Source organism: Mauremys reevesii, linkage group 4, assembly GCF_016161935.1.
Source record: "Mauremys reevesii isolate NIE-2019 linkage group 4, ASM1616193v1, whole genome shotgun sequence".
Taxonomy (NCBI): Eukaryota; Metazoa; Chordata; order Testudines; family Geoemydidae; genus Mauremys; species Mauremys reevesii.
In genome coordinates this window covers 34,044,883-34,063,627 of record NC_052626.1, presented here as the reverse complement: position 1 = coordinate 34,063,627, position 18,745 = coordinate 34,044,883, and the positions used below count along the sequence as shown (strand labels likewise).

General features: G+C 44.7%; 1 long non-coding RNA gene across 1 annotated transcript; it reads left to right on the top strand.

The window, feature by feature from the left end:
• The first annotated feature begins 233 nt into the window (after window positions 1-233).
• On the top strand, window positions 234-18,445 carry LOC120403807. The gene is made up of 3 exons (XR_005597741.1): window positions 234-372; window positions 17,566-17,711; window positions 18,316-18,445. It is a non-coding gene; the product is annotated as an uncharacterized LOC120403807 (long non-coding RNA).
• Window positions 18,446-18,745: the final 300 nt, after the last annotated feature.

The following is an 18,745-nucleotide window of genomic DNA, read 5'->3' as shown; positions in this document are numbered from 1 at the left end:
TATTGATTTCAAAGTGACTACTTGTTTGAGTAACTGCCCCCGTATGATGGGGTGGCCCAGGCCCTGACACACCCTGCTGGCGGCCTTGTGGCCCTGCCATACCCCAACCCAGAAAAGGACAGTAGAGAGTTCTTCCAAGCTGCCTAGAGCAGCTGTGTGGGAAGCAACCAATCAGGACTTAGCAGCTAGTATGAGAAGAGCTGCAGGGCCAGTGTGAGGTCAGTTCCTCACTAGAGCTGAAGGAGTGTGGATGGTGTGTGGCTGGCTGAGGGAGCTGCAGGACCTTGGATGAGGTAATCCTGCCAGAAGTTGGGGAGAGTGACAAGGAGCCCTGAGCTGGTTGCGGGGACTCCATCAGGACAAGACCCTGAGGTAAGGGTGAAGATGACACAGGGCTGCGGGGAAGTGGCCCAGAGAATTAGAGCAGTGATATGACTTAGATAAAGGGACACAGAGGACAGGGTCCCTGGGCTGGGACCTGGAGTAGTGGGCAGGCCTCTGCCCCCCCCCAGGTCCCCATTACCCACAGCAGGGAAGTAGCCTGGACATTGAGGCACCCCCAGTGGGGGGAACTGAAATGCAGTGGCCCAGTTAGAGAGTTGTGGCCAGAAAGGCCCTAAGAGGGCCAAGACATTGCCCCCATGGAAAGAGCCCTGGGGCACTGCTCTATTCTGGAGCAGGGACAAACAGAGAGACATTACAGAGGGCACTCAGAGAGGCCTCTGTTGGGCTTGTACCCTGAAAGGGGTTTCCTTGTCTTTTATCTCAAACTGTGTATGACCTGGCAGGAGGGCTGAGTCAATGAAGACCCACTGCAAACAGGTAGAGAAAGAATGCAGGCACATGCACTGGCCAGGTGACACTTGTGAGAGGAGGCCCTAAGAGGGCTAGAGAGAAGACCCCCCCCCCCAGAAGAAGAGCCTGGGGCTCTGCTCTATTCTGGGGGACACACAGAGAGAACAGAGACAGAGGGGCAGAGAGAGGCCTCTGTTGGGCTTGTACCCTGAAAGGGGTTTCCTTGTCTTTTATCTCAAACTGTGTATGACCTGGCAGGAGGGCTGAGTCAATGAAGACCCACTGCAAACAGGTAGAGAAAGAATGCAGGCACATGCACTGGCCAGGTGACACTTGTGAGAGGTGAGTGCATCCCTGTTACTCCCAATAGGAGTGTAAGGGGTTCAATAGTCTATCCCTAAAGGATAAGTGGTTTATGGTGGACTTCTTTAAACCAGAACAGTTTATTTAATCAAATTAGCCTTACGTGTACAACAGCTGTGCTGGTCAAACAATGACTTATTTGCTTCCCTACAAAAGCAACCAAAAATTATATCAGGGGAGCTTGGTGACCCTACACATGAGGTCCTTGTATGCAGCCTCTTCGGTGAAGTGAATTTCACTCTAAAGGCATCAGGATAAAAGATCCAAAACAAGATGTAACATAAACAGATTGGGATGAAGCCATTATGGCTTGGGGTTTAAAAGGCCATCTCCCTATGTTTATATCAACACATAAAATGCATAATACATGGCCAGACAGTCTTGGAGGGGCATATTTTAAACAGCAGATAATGGGAAAAGGAACCATTTCAATTTGCCACTTTGACTATGTGAAATAATTAGGGTTCATATAAAACAATTGCTCAGAATCTTCACCCAAATGTTGAACAAAACATGTTTGGGATTGATATCTGGATTCCAGCTGAACCAGAAGAGCCTAAATCAAACAAGAAAGGAAGCGCTTTGTCATGCTTTGGGATAGACTAGAAGTAGGAAGTACTGCAAGTCACAGGAGAAAATAACATGAACTCAAGATATTTGAATATTTTAGAGAACATTTGAGAAAAGTCCATCATCCACTTTGGGAGCTAATCTATTCTCACCTTGGACACACAACTCCTTGGAGGTTCTCCCAACACTAGAAATCTTCAGTCTAGAGCTTCAAAAAAAAAAATTACCAATATAAGGCCTGGTCTACACTGTGGGGGGATTGATCTGAAGTTGACATACTTGGATCTACTTACCATGGTGTCTTCACTGCAGTAGGTCGGCTGCTGATGCTCCCCCATTGACTCTGCTTGCGTTCTTCGCTCCGGTGGAGTACGGTCAATTTATCGCATCTTCACTAGACACGATAAATCGACCCCTGCTGGGTTGATTGCTCCGGAGATAAGTGTAGACATGCCCTAAGACGCTCACAAGTATCACCATGAACTAGCTCCACTGAGATGAAACAGAATGACGTATTGGACTACATTATTCCTGTTCCAGATCCCTGGTTCTCAGAAACCAGCTTTATGTTGGACAGCTTGCATACCAGGACCACCACCATGGCCCCTCTGTGACCCCAACATGCTCCTATCCTGGCATAAAGGATGGACACATAAGATCTGACTGGAGTGAAGATGGACCAGCAGGGAATTCACCTCCAAAAGGAGAACTGGTTGCTGGACTTTTATAGCCTCCTTGCACCTCCAGAGTGGCGCAAAGGAGTGATAACCTAGCTTGTGAATCTGGCCAATGGCATACAAAATGGTAATAGCCTGCAACATGGCTGGCTATTGACCCTTCTCAGATTATGCAACTTCACTAATGTTCTGAGCACTGGAACAAGGGATGGCTGGGTAGGTATGCAGATAGCACTTTCCAGCTCCGGTTCTCAATTTGCTTCACAAACCATAGTTTTAGTCTCACAACAAACTAGGGAAATATTATTCTCTTTTTTACAGATTGGGGAAGCAGAATCACAGAGCTTGGGTGAACTGTTCAAGTTTGTGGCAGAGGTGGGAAGAGGACATGGGACTCCCAACCTACGGTCCATGTACACATACATGTAAATCCTCAGAAACATTAGTTTGACTGGCAGCCAGCATAATTCCCTGTAAGAGTTAAGTTTAAGAAGGAGCAACATTCTCACCCCACAGAATGAAAAAAAAAATTCACAAATCATATATGTGCCAGAGCTGAGGTTACTGCTGCAAGCATCTGCTCTCAGATTCATACATTGGCCAGGAACATTTTGATCTACTCCTGTGCTATTAGGAAAGAGCTGGGCTACAACAGCTGAGTTACTCCTGAGGGTGAAATGCTGGTACACTGCAATATTAGCCAAAAGAAATAATATTCTGCTGTGAAACTATTAACCCAGTGCTCAAAGGCTTATTTAGCCCCAGACTGTCCATATGATAAGCAGAGTTCAGCTACAACTGGAAATGGAGGGAGGCTTCAGGGGAAAGCACAAAAAACTGCTGTCAGAATTCATGGCTGAGTAGCACAATCTACATATACCAGGGGCTCTTACATAGCTGATTTTTCTCTCTCTCTCTCTCTTGATTTTGGAACTTTATGAATGGTAACGTGGATGCATAACTGGAGGAAAAAGCAAGAACATCTAGATCGGGGTGGGCAAACTTTTTTGCCCAAGGGCCACATCTGGATGGGGAAATTGCATGCAGGGCCATGAATGTAGGGCTGGGGCAGAGGCTGGGGTGCAGGAGGGAGTGTGGGGTATTAGAGGGGGTGCACTGTGCAGGAAGGGGCTTGGGGCAAGGGGTTGGGGCACAGGAGGGGCGTGGGGTATATGAGGGGGCTCAGGGTTGGGGTGCAGCGTGTGGGAGGGAGCTCAGGGCAGGGGTTTGGGGACTCAGGGGGTTAGGGTGCAGCAGGGGCTCATGGCAGAAGGTTGAGGGGTGAGGGGTGGTGGTGGGGTCTAAAGTCAGGGGGTTAGGGTGCAAGAGGGGTTTGGGGTGCGGGCTCTGGCCAGTGCTGCTTACCTTGAGCGGCTCCGGGGTGGCAGCAGTGCGCAGAGGAGCTAAGGCAGGCTCCCTGCCTGTCTGCCTGGCCCCGTGCCGCTCCCAGAAGCAGATGGCACCATGTCCCTGCAGCCCCTGGGGGAGGGGGGCAGAGGGCTCCACGTGCTGCCCTTGCTTGCGGGTACCTCCCCCAAAGCTCCCATTGACCGCAGTTCCCTGTTCCCAGCCAATGGGGGCTGTGGGGGCCGGTGCCTGCAGGCAAGGGCAGCACATGGAACCCTCTGTCCCCCTCCCCCACCATCCCCCAGGGGCCACAGGGACGTGGTGCCAGCTGCTTCTGGGAGCAGCATGGGGCTAGGGCAGGCTGGGAGCCTGCCTTAGCCCCGCAGCACCACAGGGGTGGAAATCCCACGGGCTGCATCCAGCCCGCAGGCCGTAGTTTGCCCACCCCCGATCTAGGTACTGCTGTGGCCATTAGAAAAGCAGCAGAAGCCGGGACAGATTGAAAGTGCCCTTCCTGGGGTAGAGGCAGGAGCAGCAAAACTCCATTGTGCAGCAGCAGGAGTAAAAGCTGGTTCAAATCTACTAGGGCAGCAATGGCAGTGAAGAGGACCAAAGCTGTAGTTCAGATTCTACTTCATCTTCTCCAGTCTCCTGCCTTTAGGTATAAATCATCTCTTTCCATCCAGTCTCCCTCTTAATAACTATTGTCTAGGGCTTCCTGGGGCAGGAATCACTACAGAGTCTGACATCTTAACTGAAAGATATAGGCATGCTCCCTCACTCGTTTTACCAGATATGCAGAGACATGTCTCTGTGTACCTGAACTCAGAACTGCGTGCAACAGAAGGTCAGGTTAACCTACACACACATCCTATCAGTTACTTGCTATTAAATCTAGTGTAGGAAAAACACCAATATTCTTTCTTTGGCACCATTGCCTGTCCCATTAGTCACTTGCTAAAATTAGTTCATTTTCAGTTGCTCAGCAACTGTCCATTAAGTTCCTCAGTATCTCTCATTCATTTTCAGTCTAACGTATGTGTATAGTTCTCTAGTCATGTTCTTATAGGGAACTTGGCAACAGCACCCACATATGACTTATTGGTAAGGTAGGGAGACCGTACAGAGGCAATGCATCCACAGCCTTTCGCAAGTGCTATCTTATTTTTCTGTGAGTGTTGCCATTAAGACATATGGAAGTGATAGTGAATTTTATTACAGGAGAATCTTTCTTTCATAACTTCTGCGTCACTTCCATTAAAAAATGAACTGAGGAATAAGCTCTTAAGAGTCCATGAATTTATCTTTCTGGAATGAAATCAATATGTTTTTAAAAAGACACTCTGCCCTGTGTTCTTTCACTGAGCATTTGTATCCTGCTGGACAAATATTGCAAGGAAATGTGAAGGAGTCAGCAATCTCTGCTGCCATCTTCTGATGTTCTTTTTAATGTAACCAAGGCAAAGTGGAGTGGAATCAAATCCAAGTCCCTTCCTTTCGCAAAATGAGATTCAGTGAATGAATAGTTTGAGCCAAAAGTCATAGGCCTGTCATACAATCCTAGACATTAGAAATGGAAATGGCCTTTTAGCAATCCTAGTCCCAATAATTTGCTAATGCAGGATTGTTCCCTAGGGTATATTTAGGCTTGGAAGGATTCGGTTATTTTTTTATTGGTAAATGTTAGTAAACATTAAATTCACCGTAACTACACAAACTGAGACACAAATTTTCATCAATCAATTTACAGATAGGCAAACAAAAATGCTGCTTCAGAACATATTAGAATTTAATTTAAGGCTGTTTACTTGATATATGTTGACATGTGCTGCTGACAATTTGTGTTTTAATGGGTATAAAGCATTAACATTTTTGAATCTCAACATCTACAATCATTAAATACTGCCCCCGATAACTTTCCATAGCTGTGAAAATTTAAATAGATAAAAATAAAAAATGCTTAAAAATAAACATTGCTATCAGTTGAAAATACAAAAAATAAAAATCAAATCCTGCCAACCGTAAGTATATTCTTTAGTCCTTTGTCTAGTCCAGATTCAGATATCTCAAGCAAGGCATCTTCCACATTTCCATGGTGGACTCTACTCTGCAATCTAACAGACTTCACAGTTAGGACATCTTTCCCTAACATTTAGGGCCAGATTCTACTACCTTGGTTCTATGATTAGCCCCTTTGACTCTAAAAGGACTATTCTGGGATAAAATAAATCAGTGTGAATAAGGGCATCAGACTCAGGCCTTCCATCAAGAGATGGATATAGATGGACAAGGAAACAATATTGGTCGCAATACACCAACAGTCTAACCACTGTCAAATTTTTGTATGCTTCTTAGACTCCAAGAACAAAAGGGATCATTGTGAAAATCTAGAAATTATATCATCATCATCCCAGCAAACAATGGAGGGTTTTGAAGGAAGATGCCGAGTTAGTTTTGGGGATACTTCATTGGGAGCAGGTTTTGGCCTATCATCTCTGTAGTTCCCAGGAGGATGCTTCTGCAAATTCAGCACAGAGCTGCATTGACTTTTTGTTGGGGGGAGGGTGAATTTAGTCCACACCCCTTCTTCCCAAACCTTTCACATTAACAACCACTGCTGAAGTTATGATCCATTACACTATAACTCAAGAATATTTTTGCCCCTTTTCTCAGTGTCCTTTTCTCCAACATGGCCACATGGTATTTGAAGCAGAATTGCTCCTAATTAAACTTTGTCAGGTGGCTCCCTTGTTCTTTCTATTTTTTCACTCATTTTCTCTAGCCTTGCTAGAGCAGCTGGATTTAAGAATTCACATTTGGGCAACCTCTATCATATGCTATAAATCCTCTGTGAACATGTCCTTAGAAATGCAAAAGGGTCCTTTTGAGATTCTATAGTGTTAGTCATCAGGCATGAAGTATCGTCAGAGGAACTGCATGAAGAAATTCTGAAGTATGAGAAGTCAAATATGACTTAAGATTAATGGTGTTTATAAGCCAGGAATCTGTTCTGCTCTCATACCTCCATGTTTGAGATTCTTAGTTTTAAAGATTTTTATCCCCCCTACACTCCTGGTTCATTTAGTACTCGCTTCCTCTCTGTCCTTCCATCCAACCTCACCACTATAGCAGCAAGCGCATTCGCTCCGGACATATGGAACTGCCTACCTTTGCCTCACTGACTTTTTTTTTTTAATCTGAAAATATATATTTTTGCCCTTGCCTAATTTCTCTCCGTTTTGTCTCCCCAGATATTTTAACTCTGTGAGCCCAATTTGTATGAATGACATCAAGCAATAGTTAGATATTGTTATAGGCTTCCCTTTTTCCCACTGGCAAGGTTGCAAGTGAGTATGGTTTGAAAAAAAGGCTGCAGGCATGGGAAATGGCACAAAATATTCTTTTTGGTGTGGGGCCCTGTTTCACCAGCTCTGGAGAAGGCAGGTACTGCTGTGGGCAGTCTTTAGCTGTGTTAAGTTTTGCTGGACTTTTTTTAGACCATGTAGTTTTGCCTCCTTGCTTCGGACACCCCTGATGATATGGTACCCATTAGAAGAAAAATAAATTATTGGGCCGGTATTGCAGCTAGAAGCCATGTGTCCAGTGATTTTTACAATGTGATAGGAAGACAATCTGGGGGGAAAAATAAAACAAACATTGTTCAAGCAAAATTTCTCAGTAGTAGTGGCAACAACATAACATTTCCGCATGAAAGATGAATAAGGCTACAATTTTGTCATGCATGTGTTTGGTCAATTTCACAGCAGAGGTAAAACCCATAGTCACAGAAAGCTCATGCCCAGGGGAGAAGGGTTGTTGGAGAGCAAGCCCAGCCCACATTCACTCAGCAATATCAGCTTCCGTCCCATGGAGCATGGCCTGGCTCCCTGCTCTGCGCATCACGACCCCATACACTAGACCTCAGTGCAACTCAGGTTTGGCTGTGTCCATGTCTCTATCTACAACAAGGAAGACATGCCAAACCCGAGTGGCCCAGCAACCACATGAGCCAGGGTCTGGGGAGCTGCCATTGTGAGGAGCCATAGACTTTATTAAAATTCACAGTTTCCACAGATTCCATGACCTCGCTGCCAAAACCCTAGCTTTAATGATAAGTAACTATAGGAAATGGAAGTTTGTGCACTCTGTATCCTTTACCATTTCAGGTTTCACGAACATGGATTCATCACAGTTCTGCTAACATAGTTCATCAAGGGGAATATTCATGCCAGCAAAACAAGCTCATAGGGGCTATGATTATGGCTGAAGCAAATTCACTTAAAAAATGCAAAGGAACAGCCATAGATATTTTTTTTCCTTCAAATCTCCTAATAACTGAAACAGCAGGCCGGGTCAGAATGCCTGGGTTACATGCCCAGTTCTACCACTAACTTTCTGTGTGACCTTGGACAAGTCACTTAGGCTCAGATTTTCAAAAGCGGCTTCTAGTTACAATTGCCTCACTTTTGTATGGCCAATTTTAGATTCCTATGACATGATTTTCAAAGGTGCTGAGCTCACACAGCTTTAACTGGCTCTAGTTACAGTTGCGAGTGCTCAGCCCTTCTGAAAATTGGGCCCTGGGTGCAGGAACAGTCCTAGTGGTTTATCTAGCCAGGGCAGAAAACATTTTCAGCGCCCCAGAAAGTAGCCAATGAGAGCAGAGCAAACAAAAAAGCGGAGCAGCACAGCAATTCAGCCCACCCTGGAAGTTTGTACCCAGGGCAACAGCTGTGCTCACCCACCCCTAAAATCAGCTGTCCCCAGGTATCTAAAAATGCATAACCAAAAATTGGATCCCCAAATCAGAGGCCACTTTTAAAAATTTGGGCAAATGGAAATTTGTATCTCAGTTCTTCCAGCTAAAAAGTAAGGCTAGCCATAGTTACCTACTTCACAGCGGTGCTGGGAGCCTCTGTATATTAGCTATAGCAGGGACGCTAACTGCAAAGCACTCCCTCGTCTGCAGTCCCCAAGCCTCAGTTCCCTCCTGTGGGTAACTTTCCACAATCCAAAGTATTTAAAACAAATGCATCTTCAGGATACTAATTTACTGAGTCTTCACACAGTTTCTGGTGGCCTTCTAGGCCCAAACCCTTCCCCCTTGGCTAAGGGATTCCACAGCCCTCCCTCCACCAGTACCACTCATGCTGGCAACAGATTTTCAGGAAACAGAACTCCAAACAAAACCTTCATAACAACAGTCTTTCCTCCAAGGTATCTCTGCTGGGATGCAGTCTTCCAGCTTTCCTCTACAGTTTGGAGGCCAGGTCACATCACTAGGCAGCAGACAAGCAGGCTCTCCCAATGGAGTCTCCCATGGTGCTTCAGGGTCTGCTTCAGAAAACTTCCTACCATTCTGTAGAACTCCTCTACTTTACCCGTACTCTCTCCCAGGGCTGCTCTCACATCTACCCGAGAGGCCTGATTTGGCTGGTGAGCCATGTGACCCAATCACCTTTAACCTGGGGAGGAGGGCTGGCTGTGTTACAAGTGGGGCTGCTGCATGCATCTCCCCCAAAGGGCCAGCCTCCCTATGACATTAACATTAGCACAGCCCTTGATCTTTGTCTGTGAGGTGCTGTATAGGGCAAACCATTATCATTCATAACATATGTTACATGATATGGAAATATAATACTGTACGTCCCATTCAATTTAGAAACCTATTTAACTGGCTCCTGGGTTGTATTAAAAACATACAAACACCCTCCTACATTTTACATGAATGAGCTACAAAAAATGGCTTTTCCCCTTCATTGTAGATTTATTAGCTCATGTTTTTGAAACCCATAGTTGTTTATTAATAGCAGAATTCAAATAGTCCCCTTTAGCAGTGCTTAACCTTAGGCTTCTTACAAATATATATGCCAGGCTGCTAGATATGATTGTTACACCCAGCTGCACATATTTGATTGAATGATGCAATATCTCTATATTAAAGCAGGTCTAGGGGTTGTTTTTCTGTTTCTCCTAGCCACTATATAATGCAATGATGGATGGCGCATCAGCAGTCAGAGTAGTCACATTGCTTTGAAGTGGGGCAGGAGTCAAGAGACTTTTCCCTTTACATTTTTCTAACACAAGAATCATTCCACCTTCCATTGGCAAAAATGTGCTTTCTGATTAACTGTGGATATGATTCATACATTAAAGGAATGGAGGAGTAGTCATTTGCAGCATTTTTATTGGCCATATTTACAGTAAGTCAATAATTACTCTGGTAATTTTGTACTAATAACACTAGCTGTTTATATACAACTTCAAATACAAATGAGACCCAGCTTCATTAGCAACGGATTCTCAAGAGCAATCTCCTAATGAAGACAAATGTCCTCTGTTTCATACTGAGGGATTGCAGATATGCTCACATATCAAGGTGAGGGGAATGCCAAGACAGACAGACAGATGCAGTCCATAACACTCAGATATTTTATCTCCCAATGAAGACCAGCCAGCTGCACACAGGTTAAGTAGTTCATTTCCTGATTATCCTGTGCCTGGTTCTGCAGAACTTACTCTCAGTGAGTTGTACTTACTAATGTGAACAGTCCTGCTGAGCTTGATGACATTTTTCATATAAGACAGAACTATTCACTGTGAATAAGGTTATAGATGTAGGTCCTCAGTAGTTCCACGGAATTCCCATCAATACTAATAATTCTTACCACACTCATCTTCAAAGCAATTTAGAAACATGAAGGCCAAGATCCATGAAGGGACTTATGCTCAGCATCACAACACCTTCCAGAATCTAACTTTTAGGTGCCTAGAAAATTATAGGACACTACTGTGCTCGACAGAGACTGAGCTAGGCACATAGGCACCCTATACAATGAATGGGGAGAGACAGACACCTTAGACTGTGATTCACAAAGCCAACACACTAGGCAAGGCGGTGCCTAAGCTAGCCAATGGGAGATGCCAGGAGAGGAGTGTGTCCTAAGCCCCGTCCCTCTCATGGAGATAGATGCCTATCTGTGCTTGCAATCCCTGCACCAGGGGAAGATAGTCGTATACAGGGCCCAATCTCATAGGTGTGCTTAGAGCCCACCTAACTTCATAAAACTGCTTGTGGGAGAAAGAGGCAGTGGAGAACCTCCTGTATACCTTTAGTCTAGTGGATAGGGTACTCACCCAGAATATGGGAGATGCCCTGATTCAAATCCCTCCTCCTCCTGAGTGGGAGAAGAGACTTGAACCGGGACTACCCACCTCTCAGGTAAATGCCCCAGCCACTAGCCTATAGTCTCATTGGCACTCTTCCATTGGCTCAATTAGTCAATTAAAGTAGAAAAACTTCAATAGGAGAGATTGAGGGCACCCTAAATCAAAATATTCTAGAGCCTAGTGGTTAGAGCACTCAGCTGAGAGGTTGCTAAGCCCTGTTCAAATCCCTGCTCCCCTCTCTGGATGGGGCACGATCTCCCACATCCTGGTAAGTACCCTAACCAGTGGGCTAAAGGTTATAAGGGAGCTCCTTCCCTGTCTATTTTGTGAGAACTTGCCTGAGGGGCCTGACCTGGTAGGTGACCTCTGAGCATGCCTACTGGATTGGACCCCCCATATGTGACCAAGGGCTTGTCTACATTTAAAAGGCTGCACCACTGTAGCGTTTCAGTGAAGATACTACCTATGCCAATGGGATTGCTTCTCCCATCAGTGTAGGTACTTCACCTCCCTGAGAGGTGGTAGCTATGCTGATGGGAGAAGTCCTCTTGCCAACATAGTGTTGCCTACACTGGGGACTAGGTCAGTATAATGGCATCATTCCAGGGTGTGGATTTTCCACACCCCGGAGCAACATAGTTATACCAACATAACTTGCTAGTGTAGACCAAGCCTTAGTCAGCTGAATACCTACCTTCCCCAAACAGTAAATCACTTTGAGGCTCAGGCAGGAGACAAGCACTGGGACACCTAGAGTGATCCTGCAGTGTACGTGCCCAGAGGAAAAACTTAAAGCATACAGCGAGTTAGGCAGGGTTAGGCAGCAACCAAGCAGGAGTTTTGTGGATTGCAGTGGTGCCTAAAAACAGGATTTAGTGGCCTAAGAATGGGATTAGGAGCCTAACTACCTTTGTGGATTGTAGCCTAACTAATAAAATTCACATAATACCCCTGTGAAGAAATTATTGTTTTCCCATTTGCAGAATAGGAGACGGAGACAGAGAAGTTAACTGACTTGCTCAAAGCCAACATCAGGGCCAGGATTAAAACTCCGGGAAACCTGGTTGCCTTTTCTGTTTTAGTCCAAATCTCTATCTGTACAGCCAATTATAATACTTACCACTCTTACGGAGCTGCCTCATAACCCTTGCAGCATGGCTTAAACACCCTCTCTTTAACAAATGGGGACAAATTCACCCCTGCACATTCTATTCAGCCCAGTATCTGTTAGCTGCAGATATTCACCTCCTTCAAAAATGCCAAAACCATACTACAATTCTGGGGGGAAAGAGAAGCTCAGTCTGTAACAAACATACACAAGTGCATCTTGGGTAAATGCATTATGGACAGAGAGCTGTCATCACCTCCCTAGCAATCACCGTCTAGATTTTCCAGCTGCTCATGTGGCACACAGCTGTGAGGTACAGTCATAATCATAACACTTAGCACCTAGAGAGCTTTTCATCTTTAAAGGGCTTTATAAATGTTAATTAAATGTAGGCTGGGCAAATCATGTAGCTCTTGAGGGAGATACTGCAGGCTCCGAGCTACACTTCTCCCTCCGAATGCCAACGTGCAAACACTGTGGTTATCCTGGCACCCACCCATGTAAGCTTGCACGCTCCCTTCACTTACACTCTGTGGAGAGACCAGGTTGTACAAAGAAAGGACTGAGCACTGGGGGGCGAGAGAGGGGAGGGATTTAATTGGGTTCTAGCCACTGACTGACTGTGCAACCTTCTGGGCAAGACATTTGACCTCTTTTTCCCCTCACACAACCCCAGCTGGCAAATTGATTTAACACTAATACAGGGGATTCCATGAAAACCAGGCATTGCACTTGAGCTCAACTTTCTCAGGTAAATAAATTAGGTCCCTAGAAACCTGACCACTTTTCCGCTAAATATTAGTCAGAAACAGGTCTGCCTAAACTGCAGACAAAAAACCCAAACCAACAACAGAGTCTCAGATCAACTGAATCAGGCTCCCAGGTCTCGCGCTACAGGGCTAAAGGTAGCAGTGTAAATATTACCAGGCTCTGAAACCCAGAGTGGGGGGAGAGTCTCAGTGTTTGGGCTCCAGCCAAAGCAGGAGTGTCTACACTGCTATGTTTAGCCCCATAGCATAAGCCTTGTGAGCCTGAGTTGGTTGACTCAGACTCTGAGAGTATGTCTATGATTTATTGGGGATCGATTTATCGCGTCTAGTGTACACGCAATAAAATTGATCCCCGATCACTCTGTCGTCGACTCCGGAACTCCACCACGGCATGGGGGAGCGGCAACGGTCGACTCGCCGCCATCCACACGGCCAAGTAAATCGACCTAAGATACACCGATTTCAGCTATGCTATTTGCTACTCTATTCACGTAGCTGAAGTGGCATATCTTAGGTTGACTTCCCCCCCCCCAGTGCAGACCTAGCCTGAGACTCGCTGCTGTGGGTGTTTTGTTTTGGTTTTGCAGTGTAGACATACTCCCAGAGATATTAATGTCTTCATGCTTTCTCTGATGCTGCCCCTTATGCTTGGGAGCAGAGGTGAGGTAGCTGTGGCTAGTGGGGGGGCACAGATGAAAGTTTGGCTGGAGCCCAAACATTGAGGCCCTCCCCCCACTCTGGGTTTCAGAGCCCAATAATATTTACACTGCTACCTTTAGCCCCATCGTGCGAGACCTGAGGTGGCCGCCCAGCAGCGAGGAGATGGCTCTCCCCCTGGCATTGGCACTCTCATTGTATCCATGCAGTTCAGGGAGGGAGGAAGCAGCAGGCTGCCAGCTGAGATCCTCCCCTGCCACATGAGGTTGCTTTGCCTTACCTGTTGCTGAGTCCCACGCATTGCCTCTGCCTCCACCCTCTGCCTCACCTTGGCGGATAGTCAAAGGGAAATGTTCATGAAAGACAATGATGCAGAGTGTGTCTAGTGGTTACCACAGGACACCTGGGTTCTGATCCTGAACTTGCCTTTGACTTCCTATGTGACTATGGGCAAATCTCTCTGTATCTCAGTTTACCCCAAAATAAAATACAAAGGATAGGTTTCTATTGCATAAGATGTTGTGTTCCTTAACTAGTAAATATTGGTAAAGCGTTGTTAAATCCTTGGACTAAAGGTGAGAGAGAAGAGCAAATGATTATTGAATGAAAGCAGAATTATGGAAGAGGTGAAGGCTAACCTCCCCATTACATTATAACTTATTAGAAATAAATGTCGACTGTAATTTAAAAAGTGCTAAGAACAGGCATAATAGGCTGTCCCCAGGTAATTTATCCTTCTCAGCTCTAGCTGACAAGGATGAATTTCCTTTATCTTCATGAATCACCTTAATGTAGTCACTCAGGAGATTTGCAGCAGGATTCGTATATTTGTAATGTTGTGCTGCAAAATTTGCAATTCAGCTTTGAAATATCGGCCACTATTTTCCTTGTGTTTGTTCCAAAGGCTTTGGTAACTGTTTATGCTCCAGATTATATGGATGTGTCTATTTGACACCTTGTTGCCTAATGAGGGATTTGTTTGCCCAAGATTCAGGTGTTAAGTTCCTAAGGTGAGACAGGTTTGCTCAAATTACCTATGGTCAAAAATGCCACTCCCCATCCATTTGCTGGCAATAGGAGCAGCACCTGCTCTCCCCACTGTGACAGCAGCTGTGATCTGGGCAGGTCTAAAGCTATTTTCTAAAGAGACAGAAGGGCATCTCTCCCATGCAAGGTTATATTAGACCCAACCACAATTTAGCTCTGCAATATCCAGTACTTTAAGGGGATAGCTAAGCACTATCTTTCAGAGCTTTACAATCATTAACCAGTTAGTCATTAGTTAACCACTACTACTAATTATATTTCCAAAAGCAATGGCAAAACCCATCAATCTTGTTTCTGTTAATGTCAGTGTAAGGAATGCTAGCCAAGTAATAAGGAAATCACTGCCATCAGGGTTGTTTTTATTCTCAAAGTTGCATGAATTTATATTACTCTGCTACTCCTTTGTCCTGATTTTGACAGTAAAATCCCTTGATTATGTCCTTATTGGAATGGATGAGTGTGCAAAGGGGATAAAAGAACTGTCAAAATTGTAAATTTGAACTCCAAGTGTTTCATCTTTTCTTTTTTCCTAACAAATGTGAGACAGATACTTTATCTTTGAAATGCAGAAGCAGAAAACGGAGAAGAATGAGAGTCATCAATGTACCTACCCCTTTTATTCTCAGAAAATGGATTGTGTGGGCTACACCCATTTTAACCTTATGGATGATCTTTGCCAAATGCTCTAGAGAGAGGCAAAAATGCCAATTCCTTGCCAATGTGCTCTTATTTAATAACACCAGTTATTATTGCTTTCTATATATTGGCTGCTAATTTTATATGTGATTTTGACCTGTTTAAAAAAGAATCACTGGACACAAAGTTTACTGCAGATTTCTGCTGTGTTGTCGTTTTCCCTTAGAGCTTAAGCTACACCTGCTCATTTAGACCCTTGATAATCTTTCCATTGACTTCAACAGTTTCTAAATCAGGCCCCGCTCCTGAACCCATGAAGTCAGTGGCAACATCCCACTGACTTCATGGGCTCTGGATTGGGCCCTAAAGTCTGTGTACTTGGTCTAATAGCAAAGGAAACCCACCCTTTTAGCTTGAAAAGTGCTGCAGTGATTTTGTTGGAAATGGAGGGGGAATGATAAACATTCGCGCCAGGGATCACCCCACTGAGTGGCTCAAGCATTCAGAAATTTTACCAGAAACAAAATCCAAACAACTGTTTCCATTCCCTGTTGAGAACCTAAAGAGATATTGTTTTCTTGAGCAGCTCTGAGCCAATGATTGGAGTGGCCTTGTAAAGCGAGTCAGCAGCACGAATATACTTCTTTTGTTGGGATTTTTTGTTTGTTTGTTTCCCTGACTTGTTGCTTGTTGTCCAAAATACACCTTTTCATCAATGCATCACCTTTACACTAGCACACCGTTTGCCTCTAAACCATACATCCCTGACTATATTTCAGCTTTGGGACGTGGATCCCTTGTTATAGCTCAGTGTCTCCCAAACGCTGTTTCTTAGGGGTACAGAGTTAAGTAAACAATGGACACTGCCTAACACCCATTGAAATCAGTGGACGTTTGGTGCCCAAATACCTTTGAGGATCTGGGCCTAATGTGCTCTCTCACCCATTGGACATGGCAAGTTTCTCCAGACAGAGAGGATAGGCTGGTGATGTGAGACCAGATTGCTCCCTCCGTTGTGTGGATAAATACTTACATCAATCCAGCACATCTCAACAGCATTAAACTCCCTTGAAAAACAATAAAAAGAGAGTAAGAAACAAAAGGAATAATTCTTATCTTATACTTGGATGGTAAGCTCCTTGGGGCAAGGACTGTCTTTTTGTTCTGTGTTTGTGCAGTGCTTAGCACAATGATCTATGACAGGGAGCCACTACTTCTGTTCTCTCTGTGTGTATGACAAAAACAAGGGGACAGTCAATCACAATAAAAGGGTTGGTGGATTCAAAATGGATAAAAGGAATTTTTTCACAAAATATGTGATTAAACTGTGGAACTCGCTGCTGCTTGAAGCTGTTGAGGCCAAGAAACTTAACAAGATTCAAAAAGGGATTGGATATTGCTATGGTTATCATAATTAAGGACAACAAAATTTGAGGATATTTAATCTTGTACTTCAGGGCTTAAACTAGTCTGTAACTATTAGTATCAGAATGAGACCTATCTGAGGGCAAAGATTATCCCACATTTGTATATTACAGGGTTCTTATTCTGAGGCATCTGATGTTGGTCACTGTCAGAGACAGGATATGGGACTACACCAGTAGGCCAATTCCTATTTTCCTACTGTAACACAAATAAATAAAATGGTAGATAATAATAGTAATATTTCTCTGGCCAGAAGTGGACTAGTCTCAGATACTTGATTTGGTGGAAGCATCTGCCTATTAAATGGCTAGAGAAGGCCCGGACTGAAGGACCAGTTGTCATTTTAAGCTCTATTTTGTGATGATCCACCATGGATAGAAAATAATACTATGCACCACTGAAAAGTCGGAGTCCCAGCATGGCAATGTTTTGTAGCTTGGCTGGTACATGAAAAAAATCAGACTTTAAAATCACACTATTTAGATTGTGTTAATTCTTGGCTAGTGTGGCCAATGCCTATAAAATAGCATCCTGGCTTGTGATCCAGCCACTCAACCCCCATATTTGATCCACTCCTCCAGTTCAGGTTTTGTTTTATGACTGGAAAGCAATCATGTGAGACCCAGCCATAGGCAGAAAGCTATCTGAAGCAAGGGAGTATCACAGGAAGCATAGATGGGGAGAAGAGCCTACACACATAGTGGCAAGGACTGGGCGACACACTGAGAACAGCAATGGTGCAGAATCAGAGCCCTCAGATTCTTGTCCCACAGCTTGTGATAAGCTGTCTTTGTTTAAAAGGTGAATGAAAAAGTTTTTAAATTAAAAAAAAACATATTCTTCAGAGTTCTTTGTGATCTTAAATCAGTAGCAGGCTCCCCCTAGCTACACCACCATGCAGTCTTCGCTGTTTCTAAGCCAAGACGCCAAGCAGCGGGAGTAGGACCCTTTCCTGCCTATCTGCTGCAGGAGCCTTGTGACCTCTGAAATGTCTTTCCAGAATTGTGGGGAACAAGAGGACAGTGGACTTGTCAGATGTCCCTTGCCCATGACAGCAAGATGGGAGAGCAGGCTGCCCGGCTGCCCCCGGAGGACTTTAGAGTCTAGAAGAAAAGATTGCAGTCGATCAGGCTGTCCCCCGCAAAGGTGAATTAAGGGGTTACCAGGGCCTATTGATTGGGAGGCAGGATGTTGGAATGGGAATGTGAAGGTATCCCAGGCTAGCTGAGGGCCAACTCTGAGTTGCATAGAAACCTATCACTTGGGTTTACAAACAGGGCAAGAGAAGTTCCTCAGGACTTCAGAAGATTCAAGTTCATGACTAACTTAAGGCCTTACCTCAAGTTTTGCACAGCCTTAATCACAGTCTGTTGGCAGGCAGTGTGAGGGGAACACTGCTTTATGTGTCAGTGAGGTTCTTATCTGTGGCCAGGGGAACACCGATCATCTGGAGCCAAATTCCTCCTTGGTGTAGCTCTTCTGAAGCCAATTAATTTACTCGAGAGATTTAGACTGACAATCGGGATTTGACAGGAAAAGAAACCTTTGCAGTTCACTCCTGACTGAACTTTTTGCTGTATATGTAGCTTCATTATACTGAAAGAAAAATCTCCAGCTTTCCTATGATACTGGGTCCTGATACAGGCCTGATCCTGAGAGGCGCTCAGCACTGGAAACCTCCCCTGAGGCCTGTGGGAGGGTAGGTGCTCAGCATCTCTCTGATTTGGAATATTTCAATATTCACTTATAGCATCCCACAGATTTATTGAGACACTGAAAGCTCCAACTCAGCACATAGATGCAGGACTGAATTTGATGCTAACCCCCCCCAGTTCAGATCAACAACATAACAACATACAAGACAAATGAACGCTGAGATAAAGGTATAGTAGTAGTACTATCCACTGGTGGAGGTGCCAGCTACACAAAACATTACAATACATAAGTTTATGTAAATTTCCATGGTTGTTCTATATTCTGTATTGAAAAGAAGTGTAGTACAGCCCCCACTCAGCCCCACAGACAACTTGATGGTATTGCTTACCACTGCCTACTTGGTGTCATGACAGAATGGAACAGGGTAGGCAGAAAAGGAATAATATGCAGAGGATCGTGCTGTGCTAACAAACACTGAAGCAGGATGATATACCTTATAGAGGCTGAGATACACTGTCCCACTC